The 18,993-nt window shown below is 34.1% G+C and overlaps 1 protein-coding gene across 2 annotated transcripts in view; it reads left to right on the plus strand.

Annotated features, from left to right (window-relative positions):
• LOC147070342 (sodium-dependent nutrient amino acid transporter 1-like) overlaps positions 1-18,993 on the plus strand; it is a 93,799-nt gene that overhangs the window by 18,614 nt on the left and 56,192 nt on the right. The gene's annotated exons all lie outside the window — the stretch shown is intronic.

Consider the following 18,993-nt stretch of genomic DNA (forward strand, 5'->3'; position numbering starts at 1 on the left):
TCCGATAAATAGGCGCTCTCTATATATCGTTACTCTGAGGTTGGCGATAATTTTTTGTAGATGTTCATGTTTTTAGATATTTCGACGTCTACAACTTGATCTATGCATCATCTGCACAGAACAGATAATACATAGAATACCGATAGGCTATATTCAATACGCCGCACATTGAAGCAGGGTTTTTGAATGTGTAACGTGCAATAGTGTGTGTAATATAAATGAGCGTAAATGCATAAACCGATAGCAGTTTTCAGTATTCAAAGTACAACGTATTCTTGACACGTGTGTAAGTTTAACACGGATTATTCCTAACCCGAGACGGTTACCTGCTATCGCCTTACCCGTTGGGTATTTCAGTTCCTATTATTTCTGAGTTCCCTGATCATCTGCTTGGTGGAAAACCCCCGCAGTCCAACAGGAAACGGATGAGCAGAAAGCATATTGTTTTAATGTGGTTATGTGATATATGAATTACGAGTACATTTTATTGTTGTATTATAATTTTTATCAGCCATTTTACTAGAAGAAATTACAATAATTTTGCCTTGAATCGAGGTACGGAAATGCACGGTGCATACATTATGATCAAGTACGAAATAATTGTGATATTTTCGCGTTGCTGGTATTAACATATTTATCTTTTTTCGCAAATTATTCAATAGCGTACGATTGGGTATGTCTAGTTTCACAGCTGTTTGACCAAGCACGTTTTAAAATATGTAATCACGTGAAATAATGTTAATGACGAATGAAGAACCAGGGCCGTAGATAGGGGCAGACCCGCTTCATCCAATAAAATACCACGTATACACATCAGTGTATACAATAAATGGCCACATAGCTAAATCCTAAAATAATTACAAGATAAAAAGAACTTTTTATATACAACGTTTTTAAATTTTCTGTTGAATCATATAAACTTGACTTGACTAGCTTAAACGATCAAAAAAATTTGTACTTGTTAGAAATAATACTGAAATGTCATTTTGACATTTCATATTGATTTCCATAGTAACGCACGTATATATTAATAATTTAGTTGCTAGGACCCCAGCAACCAATAATAGTGGATTGGATTACGGATTTCTTCCGAAATAACTTTTCATACAAAACAGAATTAACTGAAAATTAATTCAATTCTACTTAAAGATGTCTAAAAGTATTAAAAAAATGCATAGGCATCGTGTTCTGATATATTCTAAAAGTTTCAAATATCTAGCTAGTCGGGAAGTTAGTTAAAAATCGATTGCAAGATTTGTACCGGATAAACAACCACCGGACAAATAAGAATACGACCTAATATAAACGTTGTAATAATAAAAAAATGTAAAATTTAATTTAAATAATTAACTAATTAGGTATCTGAATGATGAAAACAAGACAGGTGATTTGAGGTGTCCATTAGTCACGAAATGATGAGGATTACAATTGGTGTAATATTATAGACTGTTGAGTGACATTATTATTTAAGATCTAAATTCTCTTATTGACAGTATGTCTGCGTATTGGCAATTCATAAAGGCGCTTAAGGCGAATGTTCTACCCAGGGCTCGAAATGGAACGGAATGCACCGGAGCGCCGTTCCGGCTCGTGAAATTTGTAAAATTATCGCTCCGTCTCATGGAAAAAATATGTTGACCGTCTGAGCTAGATAGGCCATAGAATAGAAAATCTGACACACTTATTTCTATAAAATACACATACGAATAGATGACTATGTAAATATCTTCAGAAAATTTGTCGAGCGCTCCGGTTCGTAAAATTTTCCATATCGAGCGCTGGTTCTACCTACTAGAACTAGAGGCAACTTGCAAACATTTTTTTTTTGTATTTTAGATAATTTTCCGAGTAGTGGGCAGTCTTAAGGCGAGTATTCCGTCTATTCGACACACCTATCGGAAAAAATGACGAAAATAAATATTTACCTTATACCAGAGAGTGGAATCCCCATCAATCTGATGCCACCATGCCCAAGGACACATTATTTTATCATATCTGATACAATTATATCATCACTATAATGCCAAGAATTCTCCTATTGTTTCATTTTTCAAGTACCGACCAATCTTCATCTGATGGTCAAAAATGCGATGTGCCAGAAAATAAGTAAACTAAATATCTAGCTTATTTTCAGCACATTTAAAGCTGCTGAAGGCATCTAAAAACGCTAATAAAAACGCCATAAGCTAGATGATTTTTTTGCAAGCTAGATGCCCATATAAAAATGCTAGATCTGACAAGAAAAGTTGGCAACGCTGATAGTAGGTGTTATATTATATTATTATGATTCATATTCAAATTGATTTATTAGGGTAAATGCTCTACCTATAATAAGCACATAAGCGAAATAAAATATGAAGCTAGTAATTTGAATTATTTTTATTTATATTAATAATTTACATTTTAAAGTGTTTAGTCAATCAATAAAAACATCAAAAATAAAAAATAAGTCGAAGATAGATTTACAGTTTAAAAAAATCGTCATAAAATGTCATAAAATAAAATACAGCTTCAATATTGTAACCATACCGAAATTAGATTCAATTCGATTCAATAAAAAAGATTTCAAATTATATCAATACACATTTTTATTTTTCAGAAAAATCAATGTTTTTTTAAAATAAATATAAAATAACTATTATTTATTCAAAAAAATCGCTGTATAAGATAAAACTAAATAAACCATATTTTAATAATAAACGTCACCATAATATACTTGTGAATGTTTAATAGGAAGTGATCTTTAAACAAATTCACATTTTATCTACTTATCGTAGTTTGTACATAAATTATTTTTGTCAATTTTGAAACGAGTTTCTGGGAAAATGTGGTGTGATTTTACCAGTAGGTATATCCATTTTTTAATTTTTTTTTGATAGGCGAAAAAGGGTAACAAAATCTAGCGTTTTTTCCTGCCTTAATTTGCTTGTTTTCGTATCCCGTCTAGTATGTTTTTATCAACGACAGTTGGCAACACTGCCCACTATAATAAGATTGTTTTCATATTTGAAAAATCTTAACAATTCTTTATACCAATTAACTATTTCATAATCTTTATTATGCACATTGCCTTTTGCAAAAATCACGTGCCCATCTATAAGCAGGCATATGTATTAAACCAGTTCACATTTAAGCAAATGTTATATAATACAATAACAAAAAAAACAAATCACGTGCTTTCTAAAACAGATTTAACAATCAAACAGCTGTTGAATAGAAAAAAAAAAGATTTGTATCGAATCGCGTTACGGATATTATATTTTATTCATTGCGAATTCATACTGAAATTAATACCGTTTTCTGAAAAATCTTACGGCCTCGATACAGAATAAAATTTATTTTAATATTGCACCTGATATAAATATAAATTTACCCACCTACCTAAAACTAATTTGATCAATGCTGCGCTGTTGCCAATCGTATAATAAATAGTCAATAAAAAGCGCCAAAGACAATTATATTTTTTTTTGAATTTAGAATGTTTTCTCATTCGAATTGCGTTCACTTGTTCTTAGTAAAAAAGATAATTTATTAGTATTTTGATCGATATAATTGAAATAAGTACCTATTATATTTATAATACTATCTACCTACATTTTTTTTAAATCAATTAAAAATGGTTAACATTGTCGAGTGAAATAACATTATTTACATTAACTGTCAAACATTTGTTTTAAACAAATGTCAAGAATTCGCAGAAACATAACATATTTATTCACGGGTCGCAATCTCAAAACTGTACATATACATAGTTGGTTATCGTTATACGCTCACTGTGGATAATATCCATGGCCCCCACATCCTGAAGCAGGCACCCAGGCTAGAATGTTTGGAGGGCACCCCTACCTATCGCAAAGGTCAATTAAAAACAGTGTGACGATCTACATTTGCGTGTTCCAAATGGTGTTCGAGATGAATTTAACGGTATTCTGTGTATTTTTTTGTATCTTTGAACTCACTTGAATTATGGAGTTGTCGAGTATATTGCAATACAATAATCAAAAATTGCTTTGCACAATCACATATTTTGAAATGTTATTTTGAAACATTTTTTTTTACTTTTCCAGCATTTTTGTGATGTGTGTTTATCTCACTTTGCCGATCGATCCGCTAAGCCGGGACCCTCTTTCGGGCCCCCAAGCTAGAGCCCTGTCAGTCCCCCTTGTGGGGGCCATGATAATATCTGTTTTCAAGATATAAGGCTTCGCTTCTGATGTCTCCGGGCTCGATTCCCAGTGAAGTCACGACACATTTACGTGATTTTTGTCTCAAGTATATTTTCTGTGATTGTTTCGCTACTACTACACTGCTACCATTGAGCATCAAGGCCTGTTGTAGTATACTGCCCCAATAAGCAAAAAGGCAGCTTTAAGCCAAACTCACATTTTGAGATAATGAAACATTAACGTTTTTTCAACTTTTCTTAATAAATTTTTAAATTATGTGGATGAATCATTTGATATAATTATGGTATAAGCAAAAACTAGTATGTTTTCAATCGATGCTGTGTTTTTGCTTATGAAACACGTTATAATGTCTTTTTGTTTAGAATAACTACCGTTTTTGTGAAAAAAACGAAAAACAATGTGTCGATTATTATACTAAAATAAATTTTATACTACTTTTGACTTTATGTCAAATGGTTCAGAATTTCACGTAGAGCATTATCTGTACACTAACTCAATTTGTTATTTTTTTCGAAAAGCTGCCTCTTTCCTTATGAGGGCAGTATAAACAAGGCTGATTTTTACAGTGCGAAAATTCACCTGTTGTTCATCAATGTGTGTTAGATCCGAAGTAGATATTCGATACGTTGGACCAATGGCTACATACATACAATATTTATTTAAAAACCATGCTCATAATAAAATATGACAATTACCTTGTGGAAGGCCATTCATTTATATTTGAAAGAATATATTATTATAAACACGTGCGATTCATAGTAAAGTTAAAAGATAAACATTATTTCATAGATGCTTGCGCCGTTTGTAAATAAAATATATAGATAGGTAATGTCTCTAATTTGTTCCACCGATCAATGTATATTTTAATGGTGTCCATAAATAAACATAATTATTATAGTATGATTTCCCTGGAAACTATGCACACCAACGTCTCCATTCCTGATAATTATCTGATCTTTGAGCGTATTTCTAGCCACTGCAGCCCGATTTCCTAACTATCGTCTCGTGTGGCACCAGACGACATGGGCGGCATGTATTGGCTGACGTCACAATTACGTCATGTCGTCTGGTGCCACACGAGACGATAGTTAGGAAATCGGGCCCCTGGTCTTGGAAAGAGTTGACCGAGTCGACAATGTAGGTACCCGAACAATTGCACGCAAGTCATTGAGAAGATTATTAAATAAATGCTTTCTCTATATACTCATCGTTAGAAGATTATTAAATCAGTATGACATTCAAAAAAAATATTCTGTAATGACCACTTTGTTTCGCTACGAGATTTTCGAGTTTTTTTTTGCACCATAGTGTGTAAGGTACATTGAATATTCATTCAAGTAGTATTAGAGCTATACTTCGGATACGACTGACACGAGGCCTGTTACACAATATTTAGTCATTCCGTGACAAGAAACTGTAAACTTCGACGGTAGTGATAGTTATTGCTTATACTTCGAATGCAATATTGTAAACTGTTTATAGTAAATGAAGATGGTGAAGTAAATGGTAATAATTTGAACAAAATTTGTACTTAATTGATTTTTTTTGATTATTGCATTCAAAGTTCAGCAATAACAAGCACTACCATCGAAATTCATAGTTTCTTGCCACGGCCTAAATATAGTGAATAACTTAACAATTGTCGTCAATTCAATTACACACAGATTGTCGACAAACTATCAATGATAACCATACATTGGACACGAGGCCTGTTATATAATAGTCCTTCCGTGACACTAAACTGTAAACTTTGATGGTAGTGCTAGTTATTGCTTATACTTCGAATGGAATATGGTAAACTGTTTATATAAAATGATGATTGATATAAATGGTAATAATTTGAACGAAATTTGCAATTGATCATTTTTGATTATTGCATTCAAAGTTCAGCAATAACAAGCACTACCACCAAAATGTACAGTTACGTTTCGCGACCTAAATATAGTGAATTCAATTACACGCAGATTATCGTCAAACTATTCTCCTACTGTGCAAAGAGCCTACTGCGCGACGGTAAGAGAAAACTTTGCCGTATCGCATTCGAAGACAATCAATAACTAGCGTTGTCATCGCAATTTTCAATTAGGTTCCCTGGACAGAACTCTGAATAAAGTCATTACATTATTGTCCAATTTTTGATTCTCAAGAATATAAAAAAATCGAGAACTTACAAGCACTAGTTCCACACGAAGAGTATAGGTACATTTACTAAGAAGAAGAAGAAGAAAAAAGTGATCAAGGCAGTGAGGTTTTAGTGCCGGGAATAATCTAACGGTGAGGGATTTATGAATCTCAGTATACCTACTTGCGGAATAAACGACAACCAGAATAATAAAATCAGCAAAAGACTATTATAAAGTAAATTTTGTAGTATTATTTATTACTATCGAATGATTTGCAATAAAATGCCACAATTCAATATAGCATCGCATTTTTTAATTGAATGTTTATTACGTGCAAACTCAAAATACGACTAGCGAAATAATGCATAATGATTATATTGACACAATTGTACATATTTAGAATATTTCAGATAAGTACCTCTCCACTCAGTAATTGTGAATAAAAATAAAATAATAATTGGTTCAAATAAATTCAACTACAATGTACAATAATTATTATTATAAAATCATTAAATAATTTTTAAGTGGTAATGTGATTTTTAATAAATTATATAGAGAGAAATAATAACACAATATTAAATTAATACCTAACATATCGAATTATATTGTATTTTAGGTACCTATCTACGTACATAATTGAATCGAAAATTTTATGATTTTACGAAATTAGTTTTTACTAAACCCATAGATGGTGCAAAAACCGTCTTGTATAGAGATTGCTCCTTAGGCGTAAAACCCACCAAAAAAGCGCTCGGTGCGCTCACTACTGAGTAGGCCCCCTCCCACCCGCGCATTACCCTTCACCTATGTAATAAGGGGCCCAAGAAGCACAAAATAATTATTATTATCAGCGTCTCTCATAACAAAGCAATAAAAATATTATATTATTTCTCGGGGCTTGTTATTAATATTCACGATGACATCATTCTACCAGCGAAATATTGGACACGCAGCAAACTAAACAATGGGTTCACTGTTATTAAATAATGATTTCTCGCCCATCTATCGACGACGCTTCCAGGAGCGTGATTTTGCTTGCCGTGTTCAATGAATAGACTACGTTGTATTTTCGTTAATTCGTATCGCTGAGAAGCCAAAAAACGATGAATCATGGGGCACGCGGGCACAATGCGTCGTCAAATCCAGTGTGCGCTGGCGTATTTGATTACGTTGTATTTTCGATGATTCACATAGAATATGCGCGAGCGCCCCGCAAGTCCGCTTTAGGCGTAAAACCCACTTAACGCAGCAAGTGGGGCTCTCGCGCAAAATTCGCGTAAATCATCGAAAATACAACGTAATCAAATACGCCAGCGCACACTGGATTTGACGACGCATTATGCGCGCCCGCCCCACGAGTCATCGTTTTTTGGCTTCTCGGCGATACGAATGAACGAAAATACAACGTAGTCCATTTATTGAACGCGGCGAGCAAAATCACGCTCTGGAAGCGTCGTCGATCGACGGGCGAGAAGCCATTATTTAATAACAGAGAACTCATTGTTTAATTTTATTGCGTGTCCAATATTTCGCTGGTAGAATAATGTCATCGTGAATATTAATTACAAGCCCCGAAATAATATAATATTTTTATTGCTTTGTTATGAGAGACGCTGATAATAATAATTATTTTGTGCTTCTTGGGACCCTTATTAAATAGGTGAAGGGTAATGCGCGGGTGGGAGGGGGCCTACTCAGTAGTGAGCGCATCGAGCGCTTTTTGGTGGGCTTTATGCCTTAGTGGACTTTATGTAGGCGTAAAACCCACTTAACGCAGCGAGTGGGGCACTCACGCAAAATTTCACAAGTGGCGTTAAAATCATCGAAAATACAACGTAATCAAATACGCCAGAGCACACTGGATTTGCGACGCATTGCGCCCGCCCGCCCCATGATTCACCGTTGTTTGGCTTCTCAGCGGGACGAATTAATGAAAATACAACGTAGCCCATTCATTGAACACGGCAAGCAAAATCACGCTCTGGAAGCGTCGTCGATAGACGGGCGAGTAGGCATTATTTAATAACAGTGAACTCATTGTTTAGTTGCTGCGTGTCCGATATTTCGCTGGTAGAATGATGTCATCGTGAATATTAATTACAAGCCCCGAGAAATTTAATAATATTTTTATTGCTTTGTTATGAGAGACGCTGATAATAATAATTATTTTATGCTTCTTGTGCCTCTTATTACATAGGTGAGAAGGGCAGTGACGTCCCGTGGGGGTAGGCAGATTGAGCGTCGCTTGGGGGCGGCAGTAGTTCGAAGGGCGGCAAATCGAGAAGAATCATTTGGTACATAGAGAAATAGCTACCTAAACTTAGTAATAACGAAAATATCTTTCCATTAAAAATTCAACTCATTAGTTGGAAACAAAATGACGTATTAATTAACATAAAAGGTTTAACAAGACTGTATTTTTTTGTCGGGTTCGCGACGTCTAGTTCACGTCCGTCGCCCTTCGACGTCCATTGTGAACATAATCGACACGGATGATAAAAATACTGTATAAAAAAATGGGGTGGCATTTTGGCGCTGCCCAGGGGCGGTATTTTGTCTAGGGACGTCACTGGAGAAGGGTAATGCGCGGGTGGGAGGGGGCCTATTTGTATTGAGCGCACCGAGCGCCGCTTTGGTGGGCTTTATGCCTTAATGTATGAAAATGAATCAAAAAAGGAATCACTGGTCCAACTATGAAATTAGCTACAAGTAACTTCGCATTCCAAATTTATTTGCAGAGAAGTTCAAACTACTGATATGACATTTTTATTTAACAATTTGCCAGACGTTTGAAAAGACAATTCGTCAAAACGAGTAGATAACCAGCAAATTATGCTAGAATTATTATTTAGTTGAAAAATACTGTACAATTTGTGTGACACCACAGAACAGATTAATAAATAGAATTCCGATAGCCTATACTCATACACTATATTTTGATGCAGGGTTTTGAATGTGTGAGTGTCCTACGATAGTGAGACACGAATTATGCACGTGCAATAGTGTGTGTAATACGGGAACTGAAATACCTAATGGGTAAGGAGAAGCAGGCAACCGATCTCAAGTAAGGAAGAATACGGGATAAATTTAATCACGTGTCAATAATACGTCATACGTCGAATACTGACAACTGCTCTCGGTTTATGCATTGACGCTCGTTTAATATTGGTATATTTGAAGGTTGCAACACAACATTGCGCGTCTATAATGCGTGGTTCATTTTGCATATAGCCTATCGGAATTCTATTTATTATCTTTTCTGTGATCCTACTACGTTTTATTATACTATAGGTTGTTGTGTTAATTGCACATATGGCATGAAAAGTTCAAAAATGGAAAAGTTGGAGTATTTTTGGAAGTTAAACATTAAGCCTTAAACCTCCTCATATATTTCGTAACGTACGCGAATTTCTTTACGCTTTTTATTAATATGTAACAGCACTTAGATGTCCGTCGTCCAGTTGTTGGCGGCATCAAGTCAGCGTTTATTCAACACATTCATAAATAAAACGTGCTGAAGCCTTGATCTGGTAGTGCCAAGCCGAGATAGTAGATAATATTTTTTTTTACAACATGTTATCTTTTACTCACCTGGGTTTTTGATATCCAATTATTGTTTTATGGAGGGAATCGAATACGTTGATAACTACGTCATAATGCTTGTGATATATTTTTATTAGAGGGGATTTCCTACCAATAAAACTATCGCACGAGGAAAAAACTTACAAAAAACCGCCAGTTTTTTTTTACCGAGAGTAAAAAACGATTTCTACACTGGCAACTTATGGTCGTGCAAAAATGTAAATCTCCAACGACGTAGGTAATGTAGGTCAGGCAATTTATGCATATTATTACATAAATAATTCTAAAATTATGAATGAATCATTTGATTTTTTACAACGTTTTTCTTAGGTCGTATTCTTATTTGTCCGGTGGTTGTTTAACCAGTACAAATCTTGCAATCGATTTTTAACTAACTTTTACGACTAGCTAGACATTTGAAACTTTTAGAATATACCAGAACACGATGCCAATGAATTTTTAATACTTTTAGCCATCTTTAAGTAAAGTTGAATTCATTTTTAGTTAATTATGTCTTGTATGAAAAGTTATTTCGATACCATTATTGGTTGCTAGGGGGTTCTAGCAACTAAACTATTAAATAATATATACGAGCGTTACTTTGGAAATCAATATGAAATGACATTTCATTATTCAGTATTTCTATCAAGTACATTTTTTTTTTGATCGTTTAAGCTAGTCAAGTCAAGTTTATATGATTCAATAGAAAATTTAAAAACGTTGTATATAAAAAGTTCTTTTTATCTTGTAATTATTGTCTGCTTTAGTCATCGAACTATCCCGTGAAATGAGCTGGGTATAATTTTTAGTAGACGCGTAATATATGAAATACGGTCCTAGATAAAGGTTTGCAACATATAGGTAAGTAGTTACTTTAATAAAACGCATTTTTTAGTACTTATTCCATTTTTATTATTTAATACATTTGCACCGGTTTCGTCCGCCTAAAAGGGACATTTTCAAATTTTTCTTTAAACGAAATTAATTAACAATCGAGCTTCAATATTGGGACCATACCTTAATAAAATTTAATATAAATAGAAAGGATTTCAAGTTATACACATTTATATTTTTTTTTTATAAAAAAACGATGTTCTTAAAATTAATATAAAAAAATATTAAAACTATGAATTAGTGAAAAATATCTTAGGCGATGCTTAGAAATCGTAATAAACTAAATTTTAATAATAAATATGACCATAAAATATATGTAATAATAAGATGGGGTTCTGCAACAAATTCACATTTTTTTACAATAATTGTAAGTTTATCTTTGACTTAAATATATTTTTTTCTTTTTAATGTTTTCAGATACATATTTATTAATTAACACAGTTGAAATTGTAAAAAAAAAATTCTCAAATTGCAAGCTTCGTATTTTAGAAGAATTTTATTAAGACATCTCCTTAAACCCATTTACTAAGTAATTTTGATCCCCGTTTTTCGGTACTAATTACACTCGGATAAAGAGGACCCCTGGGTAAATAAATAAAACTAATTGACATTTACATTATTATTTATTAATTACAATATTATTTACTCCATTAAACCTATAAATTTCCAAGATTGAACGAATACCATAATATTAACAATAAATGTCTTAAATAGTATAAATCCTATACTATTTACATTTACATTTTTGACCGATTTTATCAATACTATTTGTAAATAAAAAGAAATAATTTTGACTATCGAAAAAATTGCGATCCCGGGATACTTGTAATCCCGAAATCCCGGGATCAAAATTTTGGCTCGGGTTTGGATACTCTAGTCAAGTGGGAAGGTATACGACTGATATTTTGGATTACGCAGTACTGGTTTATCTAGGTTACGTCTTGCTAGGTATCCAGTAATAATTATTATTGTAAGTATGACATTGTTATCAAAAGTTTAGATCGCGTGTTTTAGTTTTTGGCGGGAAAGTAAGTAAATACCAATGGTCTATTCTCACCCCGTTTTACATAATATATTTATTTCGTTATGAATTACAAAATAGAGATCAAGAATGATTATTCTGTTTGTATATTGTTTTTATTACATCTACTCAAAACAACTAACAAATATTTAAATAAAAAATGGTGTATTTATTGATCGCTACAATATAATTATATTTATTGGTAAACAATGAATATAGATCAGTAGGTATGTAAATATTCCAGTCAAGGAAAAAGTTGTGATGTTAATATCGATTGTTAGTTTTTATAATATGTAGAGATGAGTATATCTACTTCACATACACTACACATATAGTACATAATTATTTAGATCTCTACATTTAATACCAAGATGACACATCACGTTATTCCAACATATTGCATAAATTTCAAGAATGTTTGAACTGGTTTTATTATGGCTATAAAATGTTTGCATTCGACATATTATTTTTATTGCAGATAAGAATGAAGTTGTTCTTTGACATTTTTAACGATGTTAATTCGCTTACCAATTATGGACTTAAACAATAAGAGAATAATATTTAAATCTTATATTTCGAAGAAACAGAAGTGTTAGGAAAAAACGTTTGAATGCTAACCGTGGACACCACTTGCTTTCAATATTTTTCGATTTTTTTACATCAGTGTTTCCCAAAGTGTGGTACTCGCACCCATGGGGTACGGGAAGAGTATGGTGGGGGTACGCGCTGCACCGGGCTTTGGCTGCGCCTGGTGCAACACGAATTAATACGACATCAATACAAAATCCAACCATCCAATAGAAGGTTTATCGCATGCGGAAGAAGAGAAATTGTTGGAATTAGCTTCAGACGGATTCTTGAAAATAAATATAAGGAATGTAATTTAACATCATTCTGGTTGCAAATGCAACATGTGTATTCAGTTTTAACAGGGAAGGTCATGAAATACATCTTGCCTTTTCCAACTTCATATCTATGTGAAGTTGGTTTTTCAGCATTTGTAGACATTACGTCAAAAAAAGGAACAGGCTTTTGGATGTGGAACAGCATCTCAGATTAAAATTAACAACCAGGTAACCAAAATATTATGATGATGTGTCTAACATAAATAATTTCATCCTTTTCATTGATTAGAATGAATGTTATTACAACGTTTTTATTAGCTCATATTCTTGTTTGTCCGGTGGTTGTTTGTCCAGTACAAATCTTGCAATCGATTTTTAACTAACTTCCCGACTAGCTAGACATTTGAAACTTTTAGAATATATCAGAACACGGTGCCAATGCATTCTTTTAATACTTTTAGCCATCTTTAAGCAGAATTGAACTCATTTTCAGTTACTTCTGTTTTGTATGGAAAGTTATTTCAGAAAAATCCGTAAAAAGTAAAAGACTATTATTGGTTGCTAAGGGGGTGATCCTAGCAACTAAATTATTAATATATACGTGCGTTACTATTAAAATCAAAATTACATTTCAGTATTCTATATTAAGTTTGTTTGTTTGTTTTTTATTTACTTCATATCAGTACAAGTTTGAGCATATTGAGCATAATAATTCAACAGAAAATTAAAAACGTTGTATATAAAAAGTTCTTTTATTTATATTTGATTGTTATTAAAGAATATGCATTTTTGTTTTGACGAGGGGTAATCGGTGTTACGAAAATTATAGAAGGGTTACTCAGATGTCGAAAGTTTCGGAAACACTGTATTTACATGGTGCATTATATTATAATCATTGTTAAGATATTTCCAAAACGCTAAACTCCCACTCCCCACAGGTGATTCTCCGCTCATATGCCAAACAAAATCAAGTTGGAAGTATAATTATTATGACACTACACATAACCAGAAATATATAAATGATACAGTCGAACTTGGTTATTACGATCACGGAAATAGCGAGATCTCTGATATAATGAGGAAACATTCGTTGACAATTTAGTTTATGATTTTCTCCATACATTTATTCACTTTTATAACGAGCTACTTCTCGGCTATTTCGAGCAAAACTGTTAATGTATCGATCATTATTTTAAAAACAACATTTTCTACCCTAAGCAAAAAAATCCGACCGGGTAGTTAACTAGACCGATGCCGCCAGGATCGGATTACCTTTATGACACTAGTTACGTGTCTAAGTAGGTACCTAATTGGTGTTTTCGCCGACAACATTGAAAAAGTATCCACGCATATGGTTGAAATTGCATGTAAAAAATCCAAGCTTTGTGAAGTCAGTAGGTATCTTCCAGCGCCAACGGCTCAGCACTTCAATACCATAAACAACTTCTTTTTTAGTTTATGAATGACATGCTTGTTTCAGGGATTTTTACGAAGGTTTTCAGACTTTTTATGTTCTATGCTTAAATAGAACTTGGCGCGAAAAATGTTATATAACGATATAACGAGTAATGCTTATAACGAGCAAATTCAGTCGGTCCTGTCTTTCTCGTGATAACCAAGTTCGACTGTATTTACAAAGATATTTAAAACGAAAAGGAAAATAGTTGAATAAAATGTATTTACCATATTATTACACAATGAATAATAAAACGAATAAAATTATTATGGATTTACAAAGAATAAAATAATTATTATCATTTACAGATATACCTACATAAATTAAAAGTATATATTTTTTATATAAAATTATGAAAAACACGATAGTAAAAAATCCATCGCTGAATAATTATACCAGGTTTACACGTGTATGGATTTTCTGCTGATACGTATTATCGTGAAAATACCAAGAAAATACACGTGTAAAAATGTATTATCGTGCAAGTTGCAGATTGCATGCATGAATCAAAAAAGTTCGGAAGCTGCTGAATTTTCACGCGACAATTGGGATTTTACGATGTGGCGAACCTGCCGGAAGAAATACGAACTACGCCACATATAATATTTTGACGTTGACGATTGTCTACGAACCTGTCAAATAGACTATAGTATAGAATGATAACATCGCATCTCGCTTACGCATGAATAATGAGATTGGAGAGACAGTCAGCACTTTTACGTGAAAACAGTTATTATCGCGATATTTTAAATTACGATACTTAATTAAAAGAATAATGGAAGCGTGAAAAGTCCTGGAAACATCTTATTTTGGTATTGTAATATTCATTGGCGGTTTATCGCATAGGCAATTTTTTTGCAAGGGGGCCTCCAAATCTGTGAGTGCCCCAACGATATATATATATTGTTGCACTAGTCTGTTTAAAATAGCTATGTAGGTAGCTACCTAACAATTTTCCCATACAATTTGGGTTTTAAATGAAAAAGGGTAGCATTATAATTCTGCCTAAGGGTAGCACTTTGTCTATGTACGCCACTGCCTAGCTAAACAGTAGATGCAAGTGTGTGAGAGTTTATCTCGCTCTTTTTGACGTCAAAATACAAAATGAGTTTGTTATTTTCCTCATGACTAGCGCCAGGCTATGTAAAAATGGAAGGTAAATTAATAATTATCACCTGCTATAAAGTTACTATTTAAATTAAAAACAGTTATATTATATTATGCAGTGACAGCTCGTCCATATGCACTACGGAACTGCAGCACCCCCAAGCAAATCGAGAAAAATGTAATATTATAATATACATAAATTTATGTATATATGAAAATATCAATATTATTTAAGCGTGTTTAGCTTGCCCGCGCACCGATACATCCAATAATAATTATTATAACCGCGATGAAAGTGATGAATCGCATGATTTCATGCTGTAACATTTTCGATAGAATATGCTCGAATAAGCGAAGGAGGGGCTCGGGGAACGGGGTTCGCCGCTCAGAGATTAGTCTGGTACTGCCGCTTAGACAGTAATTTCGTGTTGCGAACGTTGTCGGGACAGCGGCTCTGAACTAGTAGCGATGCGCGGCGCGAGTCGCGACAGATGTCGAGAGCAACCAAAAGGTGAAGACCTTCTTTCAAGGAAAAAATACAGAACAATCAATTTTATAATGAAATAAAAACACTTGTAATATTTAATTTTAATAATTCTGATGTTCATAGTAAAATATAATCCAAATTCCAAATCATCATCATCGGCACTACAACCCAATGTGGGTCTTGGCCGTCTCCAGGAAACGTCTCCACTTCCTTCTGTCTGCCGCAAGCTCCTTCCACCGCTTTAGTCTCAGGGATGCTGTGTCTCTTTCTATACAGTCCAGTCACCGCAGTCTAGATCTTCCAACCCTCCTTTTCCCTTCTGCTCTGTTGAAGAGAAGCCTCTTTGGTGGTTGTGTCTTCCATCCTTGAGACGTGGCCTGCCAACGAAGTCGCCCCACTTTCACGTGTATAATCACCACATAATCCAAATAATCATTTATTTTTATTTTTAATCAACCGCAGCACCCTAGATATAATATCCACTAACGGCCACTGGTTATAATATGTACACTTTTCCGAAAGTGCGTCCGAAGATTGTGTTGCCAGACACCCCGACATTTTCCGACACTATGTTTATTTGGGAAGTTGGTATTTATATTGTACGAGAATTTTATTATCTCAGCATGCATTAATTATTAATCTGTTCGCCGTTTCCTAAACGTGGAAATAATATATTTCTAAGTTAAACGCGTTGACATCGCTAATCCAACAGTCATAAATGACTAAGTTAAATCCACAAAGGATACACCACAGTTATCGTCGTATTATTATTGTCATATGCGGTGATAAGGTAATAGTATATTATGACTGACAGAGAGTTTATCTGGTCTACATTTTCGCAATATATTTATTCACAAGATATTTCGAAATCACACCAATGTTGTCGCTTATAATTATTAAGCTAATTTATATACAGATTATATTTTATATTAAAATGTACAAGGTGAATTAAAAGGTGATGGTTTTATTGTTTTACAATATATAAAAAATACGTCATTAATCTTTTAACCTGGCACTACCTACAACCCGTCCACATTTGTGTTTTGTACAAGATGCATTTAAAGTGTCGAATCTATCCCTTGGAACGTAGTTTTGCCCCAATTTTAGATGCCTTTAGATACTGCGTATGTTTATATTATGATATCGATATAATATAATTACCATGGTTTCTCAGATTTTCGAGAACACATCTTTTCTTCATCTAGTAAAATCCTTTTTCATAATGAATGATTGTTCTGTGAATGAATATGTTCTTTACACTGTGAATGCTCTGGATACTTGGATATGGTCCATTGTTTGAGTGAGTCTATTCAGATCATCTCCAGTTGAGTATGGCCTTTTGGTCGAGAGGGTTCAGAAGAAATTCTTGAGACTCCGTTACTTGAGGCTGTATGGATATTATCCGTGACTTTATCCAACTGACTTTCTCTTAGGTATGCTTACATACTGCAGTCTGCAATAGAAGAGATCTTTATTTAGTTTACGTATTTTCGACTTATACGAGGTATAAATGAGAACTCTGCCATTCTGGGCAGTATTGACCTTTAAATCCCTGATAAACTATCTTAGAAATAGAGAGCAGCAGTTGTTTTATTCAACCAAGGTGCAGAACCAACCTGCCACTGGTAATACTAATTGGGAGGGCGATAACTATGTTCAACCAAATTGCTTCGGGTGTTGATATTATTATTCCACTTGCGTGAGGGTGAGTTTAGGTGGACGCTGTTTTGTAAATTCTTAAAATAGGGTCTCCTTAGCAAACTCGGTGTGCGTTTTTGAACTTCTATAGAATTATAAATGTATTTTTACTGCTTTTCTATGTTTATATTATGTTCTCTTATTATATTTTCATTTTTATCTCTTCTATTATTTTCTTCTTCTTAAACTTATTTGTAATGTCCACAATATGTTAAAAAATAAATTGAATTGAATTGAATAGCCTCCCTTGTACTAGGGTTTTAATATCACATCACACACACTATTGCATATGGCGCAAAAACCCGGGTCAACCAACGAAATTTGGGGTTCTCACACTTCCCACCAATTCTTCGCAAAGACGGCTTCGTATCAAAAACTTTCCGGGTGAGTCGGCCCAAGCCTTATTCGTTGAATATGACCACTGATCAGCGTATTTCTGTCAGGAATCTTTGCTGGTTTAGTTGAGTTCAATGGGTTCACCAAAGTAATCGTAGACGTCTTCATGGGTGTGATAATTACGCCATACTCCATCTTCACTCTTGGCTATAAATATTGGTTTCAGGATCATTCTTCCGAATATCAACAGTGTTTGTAGACTTGTTGCTGATGCCCCAACATGGTGATCAGCGTTGCTTTTATTTTTTTCTATTATGTGTGCAGATCATAAACTCATCTGATTAGTTAATCTTGTACAGAAAATAATGTACGTTAATATCGGGTTTGGGTCGAAATCCCGAAGGCCAGAATCCCGAAGGCTGAAATCCCGAATGCTGAAATCCCGAAGGCCGAAATCCCGAAAAATAAAAACACAAATAATTGCGCAATTCGCGCAATCTTGAATTGCGAGAAAGAGAGACAAACCCCATTTTTTGTGGAAAATGGGTTTTTGTCTCTCTTGTGAAAATTGCGCAATCCAAGACAAGTGTTAAGATTGCGCAATTTTTTGCAGGAGAGACAAAAACCCATTTGTTCTACAAATAATGGTTTTTTGTCTCTCTTGTAAAAATTGTGCAATTCCATATTGCGCAATTATTGATTTTTGTATTTTTTTATTTTTCGGGATTTCGGCCTTCGGGATTCCGGCCATTCGCGATTTCGGCCATTCGGGATTTCAGCATTCGGGATTTCGGCATTCAGATTTCGGCTTTCGGCATTTAGGTTTTCGGGATTTCGGCCATTCGGGATTTCAGCATTTGGGATTTTGGCCTTCGGGATTTCGTCCGGCACCCGTTAATATCCACCATCTACCTAGATAAATGAACTCGTCAAATTATTATCACAGTAAAATGTTGGTCATTATTTAGTCTATTTAGGCAAACCGAAAGTCTGTTATCGCATTCTACTTTGCATACACATGCGCACACCTTAGCCCAGTCGCACATTGAAAATCGTCTCGACTGGGATTTAGTCATAAATCAAAACTAAGCACAACATTCAACTTTACTATGTGCGTATAAGCAAGACACTGCGAGGACAGTAACGTCACACTAAAAACACTAAAGTATTTTGGGAATGCCAACAAAATCACATCGACATATTCGACGTGTTGCAGTCGACACGAGCTTAGATGCGCGAGCCGGCTAAAGGGGGAAT

This window comes from Rhyacophila brunnea, unplaced genomic scaffold (genome assembly GCF_057557595.1).
Source record: "Rhyacophila brunnea isolate RB1 unplaced genomic scaffold, BYU_Rbru_1.0 scaffold_22, whole genome shotgun sequence".
NCBI classification, from domain to species: domain Eukaryota; kingdom Metazoa; phylum Arthropoda; class Insecta; order Trichoptera; family Rhyacophilidae; genus Rhyacophila; species Rhyacophila brunnea.